General features: G+C 42.5%; 1 protein-coding gene across 1 annotated transcript in view; it reads left to right on the top strand.

Moving 5' to 3' along the window:
- Positions 1–20,744, top strand: part of dpp10 (dipeptidyl-peptidase 10 (non-functional)) — a 1,734,026-nt gene that overhangs the window by 270,868 nt on the left and 1,442,414 nt on the right. The window lies entirely within an intron of this gene.

Genomic DNA, 20,744 nt, shown 5'->3' with positions numbered 1-20,744 from the left:
AGTTTTTATTTAAACAAAGATTTGTAATTTTGACTCCATTCTTCTAGCTATAACTCCAAGCTATTTCTACAGTTTTAGACCATAACACCATAAAATGGGGGAACAGAAATAGGCCATTCAGTCCATAAGCTTGCTCCTCCATTCAATGATATTATGGCTGATCGGATAATCCTCAAATTCATTGAGTCTGCATTCAAAATTACTAATCAAATGGAGTGCGTGTTACTGACATAACTGGTGGTCATTGTGTACTCCTTTTACATGAGTAAGTTCTCCTTATTTAGTGCAAGCAGGAATTCAAGCATTGCGAATTGACATACTTATGGATTTGAGTACCATACTATCATTGCATAAAAAAAACATAAGAAATAGAAGCAGGAGTATTCCTGAAAAATGGTGACCAAGACCAGACTTTGTATCGGGTCCAGTCCCGGGTCACCCTGCCTTGGTTTCCATGTCAATTGGCTAATTGACTGGGTAGACCAACCTTTGTTACAAAATAGGACCTGCCAGCAAAAGAAATCTGAATCCCAGCAACCTGGCAATACAGTCATAGGGTCATACAGCAGAGAAACACACCATTCAGCCCACTATGTCTACGCTGACCAACAAACAAAAAACTAAACTAATCCCATTTCCCTGCACTTCGTCCATAGCCAATTACATACTGGCATTTTAAGGACTCATCCAGATGCCTCTTAAATGTTGCCAGAATGCCTGCCTCCACCACCTTCACAGGGAGAACGTTCCCTAGATCTTCCACTCTCTGAATGAAAAAGCGTTTTCTCAGGTCTCCTGTTAAACACTCATTCCTTACCTTAAACTTATACCCTGTGGTCTTAGACATGTCCGCCATGGGAAAAGATTCTCACAATCTATCCATCCTGTCTATGTCTCATATAATCTGTTACCCTCAATCAGATTCTGTATTGGATTCCTGTGCTCCAAGGAAAGCAAATCCAGCCTATCCAGTGTCTCCTCAAAGCTGAGAAGTTTCATCCCAGGCAAATCCTGATCAATCTCCTTTGCATCCTTTCCAGTGCAAAGACATTCATCTGATAGTATGGTGACCAGAATTACAAGCAATATTCCAACTGCTTTATAAAGTTGTAACAAGATTTTCTTGCTCTTACATTCTACACTCTGGCTAATATAGACAATCATGCCTTATGTATTCTTTACCATTTTGTCTATCTGTGCTGAAATCTTCGATGATCTAAGGACTTGTAAAAAAAAAATCACTTATCTGCTTCTGTGCTGTGAACTTTACCCAAACAGTTCCTCCAAGATCAGTCAGGGCAGGCAGGGACAAGGTAGGACTAATAAATTAAACTGCATTTATTTCAATGCAAGTGGCCGAACAGGGAAGGCAGATGACCTCAGGGCATGATTACAAACATAGGAATGGGATATTATAGCCATTACAGAAACATGGCTCAGGGATGGGCAGGACTGGTAGCTTAATGTTCCAGGATACAAATGCTACTGGAAGGACAGAAAGGGAGGCAAGAGAGGTGGGGGAGTGGCATTTTTGATAAGGGATAGCATTACAGCTGTGCTGAGGGAGGATATTCCTGGAAATACATCCAGGGAAGTTATTTGGGTGGAACTGAGAAATAAAAAAAGGGATGATCACCTTATTGGGATTGTATTATAGATCCCCTAATAGTCAGAGTGAAGTTGAGAAACAAACTTGTAAGGAGATTTCAGCTATCTGTAAGAATAATAGGGTAGTTATGGTAGGGGATTTTAACTTTCCAAACATCGACTGGGACTGCCATAGTGTTAAGGGTTTAGATGGCGAGGAATTTGTCAAGTGTGTACAAGAAAATTTTCTGATTCAGTACGTGGATGTACCTACTTAAGAAGGTGCAAAACTTGACCTACTCTTGGGAAATAAGTCAGGGCAGGTGACTGAGGTGGCAGTGGGGTAGCACTTTGGGGCCAGCGACTATAATTCTATTAGATTTAAAATAGTGATGGGAAAGGATAGACCAGATCTAAAAGTTGAAGTTCTAAATTGGAGAAAGGCCAATTTTGACGATATTAGGCAAGAACTTTCGAAAGCTGATTGGGGGCAGATATTCGTAGGTAAAGAGGTGTTTGGAAGCCTTCAGAAATGAGATAACGAGAATCCAGAGAAAGTATATTCCTGTTAGGGTGAAAGGAAAGGCTGGTAGGTATAGGGAATGCTGGATCACTAAAGAAATTGAGGGTTTGGTTAAGAAAAAGAAGGAAGCATATGTAAAGTATAGACAGGATAGATCGAGTGAATCCTTAGAAGAGTAAAAAGGCAGTAGGAGTATACTTAAGAGGGAAATCAGGAGGGCAAAAAGGGGGCATGGGATAGTTTTGGCAAATAGAGTTAAGGAGAATCCAAAAGGTTTCGACAAATACATTAAGGACAAAAGGTAACTAGGGAGAGAATAGGGCCCCTCAAAGATCAGCAAGGTGGCCTTTGTGTGGAGCCGCAGAATATGGGGGAGATAATAAACGAGTATTTTGCATCAGTATTTACTCTGGAAAAGGATATGCAAGATATAGAAAGTAGGGAAATAGACGGTGACACCTTGCAAAATGTCCGGATTACAGATGAGGAAGTGCTGGATGTTGTGAAGCACATAAAGGTAGATAAATCCCCAGGACCTGATCAGGTGTACCCTAGAACTCCGTGGGAAGCTAGAGAAGTGATTGCTGGGCCTCTTGCTGAGATATTTGGATCATCGATAGTCACAGGTGAGGTGCCGGAAGACTGGAGGTTGGCAAACGTGGTGTCACTGTTTTCGAAGGGTGATAAGGTCAAGCCAGGGAACTATAGACCAGTGAGCCTTACCTCGGTGGTGGGCAAGTTGTTGGAGGCATTCCTGCGGGACAGGGTGTGCATGTAGTTGGAAAGGCAGGGACTGATTAAAGATAGTCAACATGGCTTTGTGCATGGAAAATCATGTCTCACAAACTTGATTGAGTTTTGTGAAGAAGTAACAAAAAGGATTGATGAGGGCAGAGCGGTAGATGTGATCTATATGGTCTTCAGTAAGGCGTTCAACAAGGATCCATATGGGAGACTGATTAGCAAGGTTAGATCTCATGGAATACAGGGAGAACTAGCCATTTGGATACAGAACTGGCTCAAAGGTAGAAGTGGTGGTGGAGGGTTGTTTTCTGACTGGAAGCCTGTGACCAGTGGAGTGCCAAAAGGATCGGTGCTTGGTCCTCTACTTCTTGTCATTTACATAAATTATTTCGATGCGAGCTAAGAGGTACAGTTAGTAAGTTTGCAGATGACATCAAAATTGGAGGTGCAGTGGACAGCAAAGAAGGTTACCTCAGATTACGACAGGATCTTGACCAGATGGGCCAATGGACTGAGAAGTGGCAGATGGAGTTTAATTTAGATAAATGTGAGGTGCTGCATTTTGGGAAAGCTAATCTTTGCAGGACTTATACACTTAATGGTAAGGTCCTGGGGAGTGTTGCTGAACAAAGAGACCTTGGAGTGCAGGTTCATAGCTCCTTGAAAGTGGTGTCACAGGTAGATAGGATAGTGAAGAAGAGTATGCTTTCTTGTTATGCTTTCTTTTATTGGTCAGAGTATTGAGTACAGGAGTTGGAAGGTCATGTTGCATCTGTACAGGACATTGGTCAGGCCACTGTTGGAATATTGTGTGCAATTCTGGTCTCCTTCTGTCGGAAAGATGTTGTGAAACTTGAAAGGATTCAGAAAAGATTTACAAGCATGTTGCCAGGGTTGGAGGATTTGAGCTATAGGGAGAGGCTGAACAGGCTGGGGCTGTTTTCCCTGGATTGTCGGAGGCTGAGGGATGACCTTATATAGGTTTACAAAATTATGAGGGACTTGGATAGGGTAAATAGGCAAAGTATTTTCCCTGGGGTCGGGGACTTCTCAACTTGAGGGCACAGATTTAGGGTAAGGGGGGAAAGATAGAAAAGAGGCCTAAGGGGCAACTTTTTCCACACAGAGGGTGATACGTGTATGTAATGAGCTGCCAGAGGAAGTGGTGGAGGCTGGTACAATTGTAACATTTAAAAGGCATTTGGATGGGTATATGAATAGGAAGTGTTTGGAGTGATGTGGGCTGAGTGCTGGCATGTGTGACTAGATTAGGTTGAGATATCTGGTCGGCATGGGCGGGTTGGACCGAAGGCTGTTTACATGCTATACATCTTTTTGACTCTATGACTTTATTGTACACCAAGGTGCCTTTGTTCCTCAGTATTGCCCAGAGACTGACCATTCATTATGTATTTCCTTCCCTTGTTAGACCTCCCAAAATGCATTACCTTGTCTTTTTCTGGATTAAATTCCATCTGTCATTGTTCTGCCCAATGTACTAGCTGATCAATATCAGACATTGCCTGAGACCATCCTCCTCAATATCAACAACACCATCAATTTTTGTGTCATCTGCAAACTTATTAATTCATCCTTCTATATTCACATCCAAGTCATTAATGTGCATAACAAACAGCAAGGGGCCCTGCTCAAATCCCTGTGATACACCATTGGTCACAGGCTTTCAATTACAAACACAACCCTTCATCATCACCTTTTGCTTCCTATTTCTAAGCTAATTTTAGATCCAGTTTGCCAACTTGCTTTGAATCCCATGGGCTCTTACCCATGGGACTCCTGACATTGGACTAACTGTTCTGTAATTACTTAGCCTATCCCTGATGCTTTTCTTGAACAACTGAACCATATTAGCTATTCTCCAGTCATCTGGCACTTCACCTGTGGCCAGCAAAGTATTAAATATATTTGTCAGGGCTCCAGCAATCTCCTTTCTTGCCTCTCATAGCCGCCTGGGATATATGTCGTCAATACCTTTATGCACACTGAGTAGACAGGATCATGGTGGTAGGATTAATAGACGTGAAAATTTGGCCAAATGTATTTGTTTAATGCATTTGCCATTTCCTCATTCCTCATGTTAATCTGTCCTGTCTCATCCTCTAAAAGAACACATTAACATTGGAACGTAGGAGCAGGAGAAGGCGATTCAGCTCCTTGCACGTTCTCTTGAATTAAAGCAGGGCCGATCACCCACCCCAATACCACTTTCATCAATATTACTTCTCCATGTTAATATGCAGAGAATCATAGAATCCCTAAAGTGTGGAAACAGGCCATTTGGCCCAACAAGTCCACACCAACCTTCCGAAGAATAACCCACCCAACCCTTTTGTTATTATTCCTTGTCGTCATTAATCTTCAGAAGTCTATCAAATTGTGTCTCAAACATACTTAATGATTGAGTGATCGCCACCATCTGGGGCTGAGAATTCCAAAGATTCATCATCCCACGTGTGAAGAAGTTCCTCCTCTTCATTTCTGTCTTAAATGACTTATCCCTGTGCTGAAATAAAGTTTCATGCCTTCTGCATTGGTTCTTGTGCTGTTCCTCTGCAAGGAACTGTCTGTACTCATTGAAAAGATGGCCTGAAACATGACTTCCATCCGTTTTTGCTGTTGCCACCACACGGGCAGCTCCTACCACCCAGTTGTGCACAGCAAGTCCAATTGGGTATGATGACTTGTAATGCTACTTTTCATTGAGATTTCTCAGTATACTGTTTCTTTTTTGATCTGTTCTGGATATCAGGGCAAACCTGCTGAAGTGATCGGTGCTAAGTTATCCTGGTGTTAGAGATATGATAATATAGTTTCTGGCCTTTTGTGCACTGACCAAGAAACGTTTTATAATGCTCCATTTCAGATTTTTCTCACATTTTGTTCTTAGCCTCCATAAATTATACTTATTCCACAACAAGATTAGTAAAGTCCACAACATTTATATTTGGCTTCAACTCAGGGAAGATTATTATTTTGAGATGTAGCAATTAGTTGTCAATTGTCATTCTTCTAAAAGGATTGTATATTTCAGCCTCATTGTTACCACAATTTAATTGCTATGTCAGAAATGACAATACAAAGCAAATATTTAACTCTATTTTTGTAAAAAGATTAAAACATAGCATATTAGTTCCGATGTTCTTATTTTTTTAGAGATTGTACTGATGTAAAGGAATCAAGGTCTATGTGGAATGTGGATTTGAGAATTATCAGACAGGCCACAATCTAATTGAATAGCAAAGCACTTCTTTGGGCCAAATGGCCTACTTCTACTCTTCTATCTCTGTCTTATGATTTTTTATCTCCAGATAACCTGGCATCAATAGCTAAATCTGTATCATTCTTAAATTTTGAAGCAGAAGGGGGAATTAAAAAAAACTAATTCCCATGCTCCAAGAAGATATTACTCTTTGGAGTCGGCATGGTGGCTCAGTGGTTAGCACTGCTGCCTCACAACGCCAGGACCCCGGGTTTGATTCCAGCCTGGAGAGACAGTCTGTGTGGAGTCTGCACATTCTCTCCGTGTCTGCATGAGTTTCCTCAGGGTGCTTTGGTTTCCTCCCAGAGGCCAAAGATGTGCAGGTTAGGAGAATTGGCCATGCTAAATTGCCCATAGTATTCAGGGAGGTAAGTGCATTAGTCGAGGGTAAATGTAGAGTAATAGGGTGGGGGAATGGATCTGGGTGGGTTATTCTTTGGAGGGTCAGTGTGGATTTGTTAGGCCAAAGGGCCTGTTTCCATACTGTAGGGAATCTAATCTAATCAAATAATCAACAAACATGACATTCTGAAGAACTAACTCCCACAGCTACCTGGTTTTTATACAAACCCACCGACTCCTACAGCTACATGGGTCCTATAAAAACCCACTGACTCCCACAGCTACCTAGACTACAGCTCCTCCCACCCTCCCTCCTGTAAAAATGCTATTTCTTATTCCCAGTTCTTCTGCCTCTGCCACATCTGCTCCCAGGAGGACTAGTTCTACCATAGAACACATCATATGGCCTCTTTCTGTAAAGACCACAATTTCCCCTCCCACATGGTTGATGATGCCCTCCAGCACATCTCATCCACACCCTGCACCTCTGCTCTTGAACCCTACCTCTCCAACCGGAACAAGGACAGAACCTCCCTGGTCCTCATCTTCCACCCCACCAAACTCCATATGCATTGCATCATCCTCCGTCATTTCTGCCATCTACAAATGGACCCCAAAACCAGAGATATATTTCCCTCCCTACCCCTATCCGCATTCTGGAAAGACCATTCCCTTTGTGACTCCCTTGTCAGGTCCATGCCCCCCACCAATCCACCCTCCCCACATGGCACCTTCCCCTGCCACCGCAGAAATCGCAAAACCTGCACTCACACCTCCCCCTTCACCTCAGTCCAAGGCCCCAAAGGAGCCTTTCACATCCATCAAAGTCTTACGTACAGTTCCACACATATCATTTACTGTATTCGTTAATCCCAATGCAGTCTCCTCTACATTGGGAAGACAGGACGCTTTCTCACAGAGTGTTTCAGAGGACATCTCAAGGACACCCGCGCACACCAATGCCAACACCTCGTGGCCAAACACTTCAATTCCCCCTGCCACTCTGCCAAGACCATGCAGGTCCTGGAATTCCTCCATCATCACTCCTTTAGCACCCGATGCCTGGAGGAAGAACGCTTCATCTTCTGCCTCAGGACCCTCCAAACCCATGGCATCAATGTGGATTTCATCATTTCCCCTCCCCCCACCCCACATCCCAGTTCCAGCCTTCCAACTGGGCACCATCCTCATGACCTGTCCAACCTGTCCATCTTCCTTCTCACCTATCCGGTCCACCCTCCTCTCTGACCTATCACCATCACCCCTATATCCATCTACCTATTGCACTCTTAGCTACCTCCCGCCCAGCCCCACCCCCTTCCCATTTATCTCTCCAGCCCCTCGGCTCACAGCCAATTCCTGATGAAGGGCTTTTGCCCAAAATGTCAATTCTCCTGCTGCTCACCTACTGTGCATTTGCAACACCACACTCTCGATTCTAAAGGACAGTCTGTTCTGACTGAGATACTGCTAACTTTAACATAATACGGTTATTTTTTGACTTGAGGCTGTACTTTCTGTCTGACATAAATCAGTTTAATCTATTTCAGGTGAAATATAATTAAGATAAACAATTTCCCTTGAGGTATATTTTCTCTTTTATCTGATTTATCCTCCTTTAATACCTAGGCAGATATCTACAGATTATAAGCATATATGATTATATTCTCAATGTACTTTTGAACTATGCACTTTTATGACAATTATACTGAAAGAAGAAGGTGTAGAATATATATTGTATATGAAATATTACCAATTCCTGAAAGAATCCATAATACAATAAGTCATTCATATTGATATATAAAGCCATTTTTTAATGTGGCCAAGCAGTGAAATCATGTTACCGAACCAATGTTATTGGAAGTGAATTAAAGCCACCTGAAATACCAGGCTTCATTCACGTAAGATCATTCATTTGTGATTGTTGAACCAGCGCTCAAAACCAACTTTCATTAAAGTAGTAGTAATATGGAAGTTTGAAGTTAAAATGTGAAAGCAGACATAGAAAAACACACACAAATACTTTTGCTGGAAGCCAGAAGATTTAAATCTATGGAAACCCAAGAACGCACCTAGTTTTTAAGCCTACTGTGGTACCTATAATCTGCATTAGCGAGAATACTCACTTCTGTTGCTAACATACAAGTTGGTTTAGAATATTTATAATTTGATGCAGGAAAGAGATTGGATATTCTGTGTGAAGGCTAAAATTAAATTACAGAAGTCAGATGAGAAGTGCAAATTCTTATTGTGTTGTGTTGTTTTGCTGGAATCACCAGAGATTCCTTCGGTAGATTAATTGCCACCAAACCTTCTTTATGGTATTCGTCTGAATTGCAGATAGAAAGTGGAAAAGGATGCCCACATAAAGTCTTCAATGGAAAAAAAGCCTCAATACGAATCAAAAACTGGTTTATTACATAGTATTTAATAGTTAGTTACATTACAACTGAGATATATGATGGTTTTGTATGAGACATTGGGCTCAATGGAAGAGTAAGCATGCATTGCGCTCCTCAAACATTCCAGAAGATTCCCCTGGCCTCGGAATCTATTCCGCCATTAGCCATGAGGTTGATGCAGCTGCCACCCCCACGTTGATTGATGATGTCACTTCCGCCCCCCCCCCATCATGGCCACTCCCACAACCACTTCCACCCCTCACAATTCCTCATGCATCACAGGTGACATCACTTCTGCCCTTCACATCATCGCTGATGCCACATGCTCAGTGACTTCCGCAACCCCTACTGCCGTGGTCACCACCACTTCTGCCCCCACCAGCGCCACTCACCTGCATTCTGCTGACTTGCCCCCCACAGACCCCACTGTCACTATCCCCACTCCCCAGAACCCCGAGGGGAACACTACCCCTGCTCATGACTCCACCCCCATTCCCCCCACCATCACACCCACTCCAGTTACAGGTTCCGCCCCCACTCCCAGCTCTACACCCACACCAGATCCCAGCCCCCAGCCCTCCCCCTCACTGAAGACGAACGATCAGTCCTCAGCAAAGGACTCACCTTCATCCCCCTCCATCCACGCATCAATGAATTTAATACATGCCGTGACTTCGAACAATTCTTCCGTTGCCTCCGCCTCCGATGTTACTTTCACAATCAGGACTCCAGCCCACCTTCCGAGGACCTCTTCGCCCACCTCCAACACACTGCATCCACCTGGACACCCCACACTGGCCTATTATCTGCCCTCGACCTCTTCATTTCCAACTGCCGCCGGGACATTACCCGCCTCAACCTGTCTACCTCCCTCCCCCATTCCAACCTCTCACCCTCACAACGCACAGCCCTCTAATCCCTCTGCTCCAATCCCAACCTCACCATCAAGCCAACGGATAAAGGGGGCACAGTGGTAGTCTGGCACACTGACCTCTACACCGCTGAAGCCAAACGTCAACTCGAGGACACCTCTTCCTACTGCCCCCTCGACCATGACCCCACCACCCATCACCAAACCATCATCTCCCAGACCATACAGAACCTCATCACCTCAGGAGATCTCCCACCCACAGCTTCCAACCTCATAGTCCGGGAACCCCGCACTGCGGTTCTACCTCCTTCCCAAGATCCACAAGCCTGACCACCCTGGCCGACCCATTGTCTCAGCATGCTCCTGCCCCACTGAACTCATCTCTACCTATCTCAACACTGTCCTATCCCCCCTGGTCCAGGAACTCCCCACATACATTCGAAACACCACCCATGCCCTCCACTTCCTCCAAGACGTCCGTTTCCCCGGCCCCCAACGCCTCATCTTCACCATCAATATCCAATCCCTCTACACCTCCATCCGCCATGACCAGGGCCTCCAAGCCCTCCGTTTTTTCCTCTCCAGACGTCCCCAACAGTACCCTTCCACCGACGCTCTCATTCGTTTGGTCGAACTGGTCCTCACCCTTAACAATTTCTCCTTTGAATCCTCCCACTTCCTCCAGACCAAAGGGGTAGCCATGGGCACACGTATGGGCCCTAGCTTTACCTGTCTCTTTGTTGGCTACGTAGAGCATTTGATCTTCCGTAATTACACTGGCACCACTCCCCACCTCTTCCTCCACTACATTGATGACTGCATTGGCGCCACCTCGTGCTCCCGCGAGGAGGTTGAGCAATTCATCAACTTCACCAACACATTCCACCCTGACCTTAAATTTACCTGGACCATCTCTGACATCTCCCTCCCCTTCCTGGACCTCTCCATCTCCATTAATGATGACCGACTTGACACTGACATTTTTTACAAACCCACCGACTCCCACAGCTACCTGGATTACACCTCTTCGCACCCTACCTCTTGCAAAAATGCCATCCCGTATTCCCAATTCCTCCGCCTCTGCCGTATCTGCTCCCAGGAGGACCAGTTCCACCACAGAACACACCAGATGGCCTCCTTCTTTAGAGACCGCAATTTCCCTTCCCACATGGTTAAAGATGCTCTCCAACGCATCTCGTCTACATCCTGCACCTCCGCCCTCAGACCCCACCCCTCCAACCGTAACAAGGACAGAACACCCCTGGTACTCACCTTCCACCCTACCAACCTTCGCATAAACCAAATCATCCGCTGACATTTCCGCCACCTCCAAACAGACCCCATCACCAGGGATATATTTCCCTCCCTACCCCTTTCCGCCTTCCGCAAAGACCGTTCCCTCCGTGACTACCTGGTCAGGTCCACGCCGCCCCCTACAACCCACCCTCCCATCCTGGTACTTTCCCCTGCCACCTCAAGAACTGTAAAACCTGCGCCCACACCTCCTCCCTCACCTCTATCCAAGGCCCTAAAGGAGCCTTCCACATCCATCAAAGTTTTACTTGCACATCCACTAATATCATTTATTGTATCCGTTGCTCCCGATGCGGTCTCCTCTACATTGGGGAGACTGGGCGCCTCCTAGTAGAGCGCTTTAGGGAACATCTCCGAGACACCCGCACCAATCACCCAACCCGCCCGTGGCCCAACATTTCAACTCCCCCTCCCACTCTGCCGAGGACATGGAGGTCCTGGGCCTCCTTCACCGTCGCTCCCTCACCACCAGATGCCTGGAGGAAGAATGCCTCATCTTCCACCTCAGAACACTTCAACCCCAGGGCATCAATGTGGACTTCAACAGTTTCCTCATTTCCCCTTCCCCCACCTCACTCTAGTTCTAAACTTCCAGCTCAGCACTGTCCCCATGACTTGTCCGGACTTGTCCTACCTGCCTATCTCCTTTTCCACCTATCCACTCCACCCTCTCCTCCTGACCTATCACCTTCATCCCCTCCCCCATTCACCCATTGTACTCTATGCTACTTTCTCCCCACCCCCACCCCCACCCTCCCCTAGCTTATCTCTCCACGCTTCAGACTCGCTGCCTTTATTCCCGAAACGTTGATTTCGAAGCTCCTTGGATGCTGTCTGAACTGCTGTACTCTTCCAGCACCACTAATCCAGAATCTGGTTTCCAGCATCTGCAGTCATTGTTTTTACCTGCTTGCTAAATTAGAATTAGATTAGATTAGATTAGATTACTTACAGTGTGGAAACAGGCCCTTCGGCCCAACAAGTCCACACCGACCTGCCGAAGCGCAACCCACCCATACCCCTACATTTACCCCTTACCTAACACTACGGGCAATTTAGCATGGCCAATTCACCTGACCTGCACATCTTTGGACTGTGGGAGGAAACCGGAGCACCCGGAGGAAACCCACGCAGACACGGGGAGAATGTGCAAACTCCACACAGTCAGTCGCCTGAGGCGGGAATTGAACCCGGGTCTCTAGCGCTGTGAGGCAGCAGTACTAACCACTGTGCCACCGTGCCGCCCCGGTAGAACTGGTACAACTACTAGGACAGAACAAAACTGGCTAGCTCCACTAGGATTAGTATTGTATATCCCGCTGGGTGGAGCTTATCTCATGGTATCAATCAATCCTTTCAGATACTAGCTGTCTTATACAATAGTCTACCCCATTCGGTCCCATGATTTTTTCAAATAAGTGAAGTAGGTTTACCACTACCTTATCCCTCACCCCCACCAAGGTCCCTGACTTTATAAATGACAATTACGTGTTTGCTTTGGAAGGTTGCTGCTTGTCAACAAACCACTCACTTCAAATTCATTGCTCTCCTGGAATATTAATGACTTTAATTTCTAGATTTCCTTCTGCAATGCTGCATATTTGTTTTCCTCAGAGGATTGTTAATTTCATCAAATCATGGGACCAAAATTATCTACGTTTCTGAATGAAGTAATCTTCTCCTTTTGAAGTTGTAATGAATTAGACTGGAATGTGAATCTTCCATTCCTGAACATATACTGTTGATAGCATTATCATTTTTTGAAGTTCAATCATGGACAGTAAAGCTTACTGAACTGCTTTGGTACTACTGCTGGACAGTTCAAATGGCCGCAACAACAGTCTACTACTAACCCCTGGTGGTTCTAATCTATTCAATAATCAAATTTTGAAGATTTGTCTTTCACTGGAAGGCAATTAAATAGTTCTTACACAGTAAAATCAGGGGTATCATCTGATCTCTCAATCTTGCAGAGTTTTTGGGATAAAACATATTTCAATCGAGTGGCTTATATTTACTCTAGTTCAGAGAACATTCATCAGAGACCTATGAAATCTTCATCTTGTTGATGAAAGTTAAAGCAATCACTGCTATTTGACTTCAGAGCTTGTTGAAATTCTTCAACATACTATATTATTTTAAGAATAAAGCACACTTTTCTGCTTGTGTTGAAGTGTTGAATTTTCATGATGTACACATTTTCCATATAGATCTCTATATTTTAAGAATAGCTTGTAGAATCCATTTTATGTTGAACAGTACTTTGCCTGCACCATACAGTTAACTGTGAAAATATTACAGTTTTATACTCCTCAATGGATTTTGTTTTCCCAGTAACTCTTGCCCCAGTGTCAAGTTTAAAATTAGTTGGGCCACCGTTAAACTGTGAGATCTGTGTCATATCTAGTTCAGATGGTTTACTTATTATACCTAGAAATGGTTGATTCACATTTTCCAAAGATGACATATCATTTTATTGGGAATTCCCAATTTACAAATATTCAACTTACAGATACTTGTAGATACGAACATGATCCCATGCAGGAATGTAATTTTGACATTTCCTGAACTTAAAAACAGTTACTTTATATTGTCCTACTTTGCTGTTCGGACTTGAGTACAAATCAACTTGAAAGGGGACTCAAGAATTTAATCTGTTCATAACTCATGTGCTGCCTCTTTCGTGATATTTGTTCTAATAATTATATGACTTGGTGTTATGGGTTTTCTTCCAAAAGTTGTTAACCTCTTTTGAAAGTAGGTAACCACCTCAATCTCCATGCATGAAACCGTCTTGATCGACTCATGGCATAAATACAGAGAAATGGTTTAGATGGAATTGCCATTATACCGACGTGTTTATAAGGTGACCAAGGTTGAAAAATTAATATTCCACAGTACTCAATACGCTGAGCAGACAGGTGAAATCTGCAAGCACTGCGTGCTGATATAGCTGCCTGTAAAGATCCAGATGTTACATTTATGACACACCAACTGCCCTGCAATGTAACATTATTTATGTATTTAATTAGATGATTTGTTTTTAAATAACTAATTCCTATCTCAATGCATCTGAGCATCAATGCCTCAGGAAGCTGAGGCAGGTGCATCCTATCCTTCCTCCTTAATTAGTCAGTGAACCATGAAATACAAAGTCATTTGGTGGTTTTGTCAAAGAGCAATTGCTGGGTGTACTTTGCAGGTGATCTGTCTCCAAATCTGAAAATGGACGTCTTGTTACAGCAGCAACGAAGGTAGAAGATTCTGCCTTCTGTTACTGTTGCTTTTTTTACAAACAGAAGTGAACTGATTTTTATGATTGACAATAGAGGGCAGTAGAACAAAAGACATTGATTTTCTACCAATATTTGAAAGCAAAATTGTTGCGTTGGTGATGCTGGTCAATAGTAACTACCTAACTCTTTAGAGGAAATAAACCGTTTACAAAGAAAGTAAATCAGTATGAATTGGTTTCAAGTGTGGATATTGAAGCAACATAATTCGTCAATGAAAGGTCTCAATGTAATTTAATCTAACAACATTATCATTCAGTTAAGATACATATTTTTGGTCATGAATGACTTTAATGCCTCAAAGTGTTTTTGAAATCTATTATAGTTAATTTGTTCAAAGGATTCCTTATTAATTAATGGAAACACTTCAATTAATAATATATTTTGTAATATTTAGCCCATGCAGAGCAATTTGTTTGTAGTAAATTATGCATATCTGTTCACAGTAAAAGTGACATTGAGAGCTTCTCTAATCTTGTTTCCAATGAGATCATTATCCATTTGCTCATTACCTTAATTGAAGTGTGATACTGGTGTGATTGCTATCGGCATATGTCATTTTCTTGACAAATTCCTGACAACGAGAGCCAATAAATTAGATCTGCTATGAACTTGAAAGTAATGGGTATGGATCTTAAGTGGTTTAGGAAACATAGCAGCCTCATTGCTGTCCATATAATACTCTTCTTACTGATTATGATGATGGCATTTTAATTTATTTAATCTATGATGGTAGAGACAGTAATGGAACAGAACTAACCTTATTCTCCCATTACAAAATACAATGGGAATACCAAAGGTCCAGAACACTATCTGTTGCCTTAATGTAATTGAGGTTTGATGTGTACAAGTGTTGATGTTTCAAGGGTAAGAGAAATACAAAAGCAACATGACTTCGGTTAACAAAATGTTTTCGTAAAAATACTACACACTATAAATAGAAAATAAAAGCAAATTGTTGCAAATGCTGGATAATTGAAATAAAAACAGAACATACTGGGGAAACTCAACAAACCTGGCAACATTTTTGAAAACAGAAACAGATTTAATGATTCAAGTCCAATAGGACCCTTCTTGAGAATCTTAAGAAGTAAATAAATGTTCAAGGAATAGTTATCTAACTTAGCACTGTAAAACAAATATGTTACAAGTAACATAAAGGACATCATTTCAAAATCCTGAAGACCTATTGAAAAGCTTAGCATGACCTAATCCCCATGTTAAAAGTCTACACACACCATTTACATTATTTCTTTACTGCAGGATGATGAAATGGACAATTCCACCCACAGATATTTCTTGCTATCTATTGCACTTTGCTTGTTCATTGAATATTACAGTGAATAATATAGGATGTTAATCGTAGGATCAGTTACTGAGTACAAATATTTCATCATTTTGATGTCAAGTTTTATTAAGTAGCCTAAACATGATCTATTTATAGGTTTTCTCGCTGAGCTGGAAGGTTCAGGTTCAGACGTTTGTCACCATACTAGGTAACATCATCAGTGAGCCTCCGGATGAAGCACTGGTGGTATGGCCGGCTTTGTTATTTATGTGTTTAGGTTTCCTTGCATTGGTGACGTCATTCCCTGTGGTGATGTCATTTCCTGTTCTTTTTCTCAGGGAGTGGTAAATGGGATGCAAGTCAATGCGTTTGTTGATAGAGTTCCGGTTAGAATGCCATGCATCTATGAATTCTCGTGCTTGTCTCTGTTTGGCATGTCCTTGGATGGATGTGTTGTTCCAGTCGAAGTGGGACACAAGAACGGAAGGCACTAGAAGGACTAAAAAAATGAAAACATTGTTATCCTATCTGTAGACAAAGGATGCTTTACAGTCATTCTAAATCAAAGAGACTACATTGAGAAAGTGAACGTACTGCTTGCAGGTGCCAACACTGACCAACGACTGGTGATAGATTTGACCCCAATAGAGAATCAAATCACAGCCTTACTCAAAAAACTTCAGAAATCTGGAGAAATAAATAAGAGTTCCAAAAAATGAAACCAGGTAGATCCAGCACACCACACTTCTACAGATTACCCAAAACTCACAAACCAGGAATCCCCCCCACCTAGACCCATAGTCTTGTTACCTGGAACACCAACTTAGAGATTAGTCAAGGAGCTACAACAAAGACTAAAACACTTAGTAGAAGACTTACGCCACTCCATCCACTCCACCCAAGAATTCCTGAAGACCATCAAAGACACCTAGATAGAAAAGGATGAACTAATGGTTTCCATTGATGTAACAGCCCTATTCACATCCATCAACATCAACCTGTCCAAGGAAACACAGACTACATTATTAGAAGAATCAAAGACACGTACACAAACACCACCAACTTCATCAGCAAGGACAATATTGTCAAGTTTAGTGGACCTATGTCTTCCCACCAACTTCACCTTCAACAACAAAACCTACAGACAAACTGATGGAACACCCATGGGATCTCCGATATCAGAGTTCTTAGCAGAGACAGTAATGCCGAAACTCAAACAAACAGCTCTATCAACCATCCAAACCAAACTTTGGGTCAGCTATGTGGATGACACCTTTGTCATCACTAAATGAAACAAATTAGAGGAAACCTTCAAGACTATCAATAATATCCTTACTGGCATAAGTAAGAGGAGGAAAACAACAACAAACTACCTTTCCTAGATGTCACAGTAGAGCAAACAACCAATGGGGAACTTCAAACCAGAGTCTACAGAAAAACAACACATATGGACCAAATACTGAACTACAGAAGCAATCATCCCAAAGCCCACAAATGAAACTGCATTAGAACATTATTTCAATGAGCCACCACACACTGTAGCACAGAGGAACTACGCAGAGCAGAGGAAAAATCACCTATACAGTTTATTAAAAAAAGGGTACCCAATAAACACAGTCCATCAATTTCTCAGCAACAAACCCAAACAAGTAGACAATATTAATCACTCTCCCCTATGTCAAAGACATCTCAGAAATGACTGCCAGACTACTCATACCTCTTGGCATCATGGTAGCCTACAAAAACACCAACACACTAAAACAGCAGTTAATAAACTTGAATGACCCTATACAGACAACAAGCAAAACTAATGTCATTTACGTAATAACTTGCAAGAACTGTAACAAACACTACATTAGACAAACAGACAGAAAACTAGCCACCAGGATACATTGACAACAACTAACCACGAAAGGACATGACCCACTCTCACTAGTATCTTTACATACAGATAAGGAAGGACATCACTTCGACTGGGAGAACACATCCATCCTAGGACAGGCCAAACAGAGACATGCGCGTGAATTCCTTGAAGCATGACATTCCAACCAGAACTCTATCAACAAACACATCGACTTGGATCCCATTTACCACCCCCTGAGAAAAAGAACAGGAAATTATATCACGACAGGAAATGAGGTCATCAACCCATGGAAACCTAAGCACATAAATAAAAAGTGGGGCCATATCACCTGTACTTCATGCAGAGGCTCACTGATGATGTTACCTAGTATGGTGACAAAATGTCTGAACCTGAACCTGAACCTTCCTGCTCTGCGAGCAAACCTACATACAGAACCTCAACCTGAGCTACAAATCATCTCAAAACTCACTATGATCTAGTTAATTCATATCCACGAACACCTTTTTATCTTTGGAATGTATATTTTTTAATTGGAGTTTTTAATGACCATAGTAAATGTCAGACAAAGTCTCATGCATGCACAGCTGTCATAACAAATGATGGGTGGAATTTTCCACGCCTACCTGAAACTTTACAAGAACAGGTAGAGGATCTTAATTGGACAGCAGGCAAAAAATCAGTTTCCTAATGGTGAATTAAACTTTTAGAATCATAATTATATAGCAAATAATTGCAGGAATAGGCCATTTGTTTCTTCAGGCCTGTTCATGGCAGGTCAGTACGCTATTGCCCACTTTCTCACCAAGCCTTTTGTTCCTTTAGCCCTAAGAATTATATCTAACATCTTCTTGAAAACATTTAATGTTTTGGCCTTAACTGCTTTCCAGGGAAGTAAATTCCACAAGCTCACCACCCTCTGGATGAAGAAATGGTTCCTCCTCTTAGTCCTAAATGGTCTATGCCATATTCTTAATATGTTATCCTTGGTTCTGGATTCCTTAGTCCTCAAGAACATCTTCTATGAGATTTCCCCCTCATTCTTCTAAATTCCAGTGAATTTCGTCTCAGCTGATCCAATGTCTCATCAGATGTTAATCCTGCCATCCCAGGAATTAGTCTGGTAAACCTTTGTTGCATTTCCTTCATAGCCAGAACATTCTTTCTCAGATAATGAAAGCAAAACATACACTCAAAGTTCTGAGAGCTCACTAAGGTCTTGAACAATTGCAACAAGACATTCCTGATCCCACACTTGAATTGTTCTTTACCACCTGATTTTGCTATTAAGTTCTCCACAACTTTCAGGTGGGTTGGGTTTCCTAAAATGTTTTGAATGATCACAGTTCCATGAATACATATTAACAATTTCAGCTTTCTAGAATTACACTGTGGGCACAATTTTGTTAGCCAAAAATGGGAAACAAGTCTGTTCACAAATATGACAATCTATAACAGGTGTTTACCTGCTGGGATTAACATTGTTCATTGAGCTTCAGAGAGTGCAAGGTTCTTCAGTTGCTTGGGTCCTTCATAACCAAGCCACTTCTTGGAGAATTTGCTAACAGTGTTAAGAGTGACCTTCTCCATTTTGATCAGCTCATGGGAAGTCTCAGTTAGGTATAGTCTGCCCCCTCATTGTTAAACACTTGCTGTATTAGGAGTGAAGTTTGACTGGGCCAACAAGCCTGTCCAAGTGAGGCAGCCAGACTGGCTGATGCCAGCAAACATGTCCAGAACAGGCAAGCTGAGCTGAACTCAATGCCACCTTTTGGGGCTGGTTCCTTGTCCCATGAAAGGTGAAAAATGATCAGATGTGTATGTGCCCCTACTTGTGATGAAAGGTCAGTGAACTAATGGTGGCCAACTTGCTTAGTGTTCTAGCTCCTTTTATGTTTTATGTATGAACCATGGCAGATGTTTGTGAGACAGTATCCTTGTGGAGCCAGTCAAGCTACCTTGGTGGCTGCAATGAAGTAACATGAATAATCTGATGGAGATATTTTGTGTCCAACATCTTGTGTTGTAGATGTGTGGAATAGCAAGCTTATATTGTGAACTCAAAGAATAGAACTATGAGGAGATGGTGGTTCCCACCCTGGCAGAGTGCGACAAATCCTTTATCCTTTTGCAGCACAGTTTTCCTAAGCTGTGCATGGGCACTGATCTCTACAGCAATGTCTATCTAGACTGCCTTCATCAATGCAGATGGCTTCATATTGCCACTCATGGGGGGAAAAAAAATACTTTCCTTCTTTCCAGGACAGTCTGCAGGAGAATATCTAGGAAGGTCACTAAAGCAAGGTAACTCCTTTTTTCCTGGGCTTTGACAATTCCTGGGGTGTATGGATGTAGGGAGCAGAGCTTGAATCTCACTTCTGGGTAGCATACAGTGCAATGCTGCTGGGGTATTTGTTAAATATGATGCTCAAGTGTTGGAGCTTGGAAAATCTCTGCAGGCTTCAGCGTTTCCTGCCTATAAAATCTGGCATTTTCCCTGTGCATGCAAATGTACTGAGCTGAGAGGAACACATGCAGGTAGTCCCTTATGCTGTTCCAACCCATCCCGACCTTCTATCTACAGAGGAGAAAATTCTGGAGAAGAGAAATTTCTGGCCAATATGTGTCATTTTTTTTGCACAAGGAATAAGTTTATTACTTCCAAAATAATCGAATATTCCCATATTTAAACACAACTTTTCTGTATGGCATTGAGTTTCACCGATCTTATTTTTTACAAGGGTGAATTAAGTGATGGCATGTTAATGATGAAAAAGGGGAGTTTAGCATTATTTCAGTCTTGGTCCAGGTATACCAGCCTCTACATCATTGGTGAGCAGATATACAGTGGACTATGAGTGCAACAACCCTGGACAAGTCTTAATGCACAAACCTATGTGGGGTTTTCCTGGAAAGCTTAAAGTTCCGATGGGCAATTTGCAGTCAGAGCATTGGGACTGTTCCACAGTAATGTCATTGGGTTGTTAATCCAGAGGCTCAGGCTAATATTCATGGGACATGCGTGTGAACGCCAGCATGGAAGATGGTGAAATTTGAATTCAATAAACAAAACCTGTATCTTAAAGCTAGGCTCGTGGTGGTCATACAACTATTCTCAATTGCCATGAAAAGTCATCTGGTTCACGAATGTCCTTTAGTAAGGAAAATCTACCATCCTTATCAGACCTGGCCTACATGTGACTCCAGACCATTGCACCATAGTTGATTCCTAACTGCCC

The sequence above is a fragment of the Chiloscyllium plagiosum genome, unplaced genomic scaffold, assembly GCF_037043375.1.
Source record: "Chiloscyllium plagiosum isolate Xiang-an unplaced genomic scaffold, Cpla_swu_hap1 HiC_scaffold_7, whole genome shotgun sequence".
NCBI lineage: Eukaryota > Metazoa > Chordata > Chondrichthyes > Orectolobiformes > Hemiscylliidae > Chiloscyllium > Chiloscyllium plagiosum.
The sequence above is the reverse complement of the archived record's forward strand: the minus strand, read 5'-3'. Positions and strand labels throughout refer to the sequence as shown.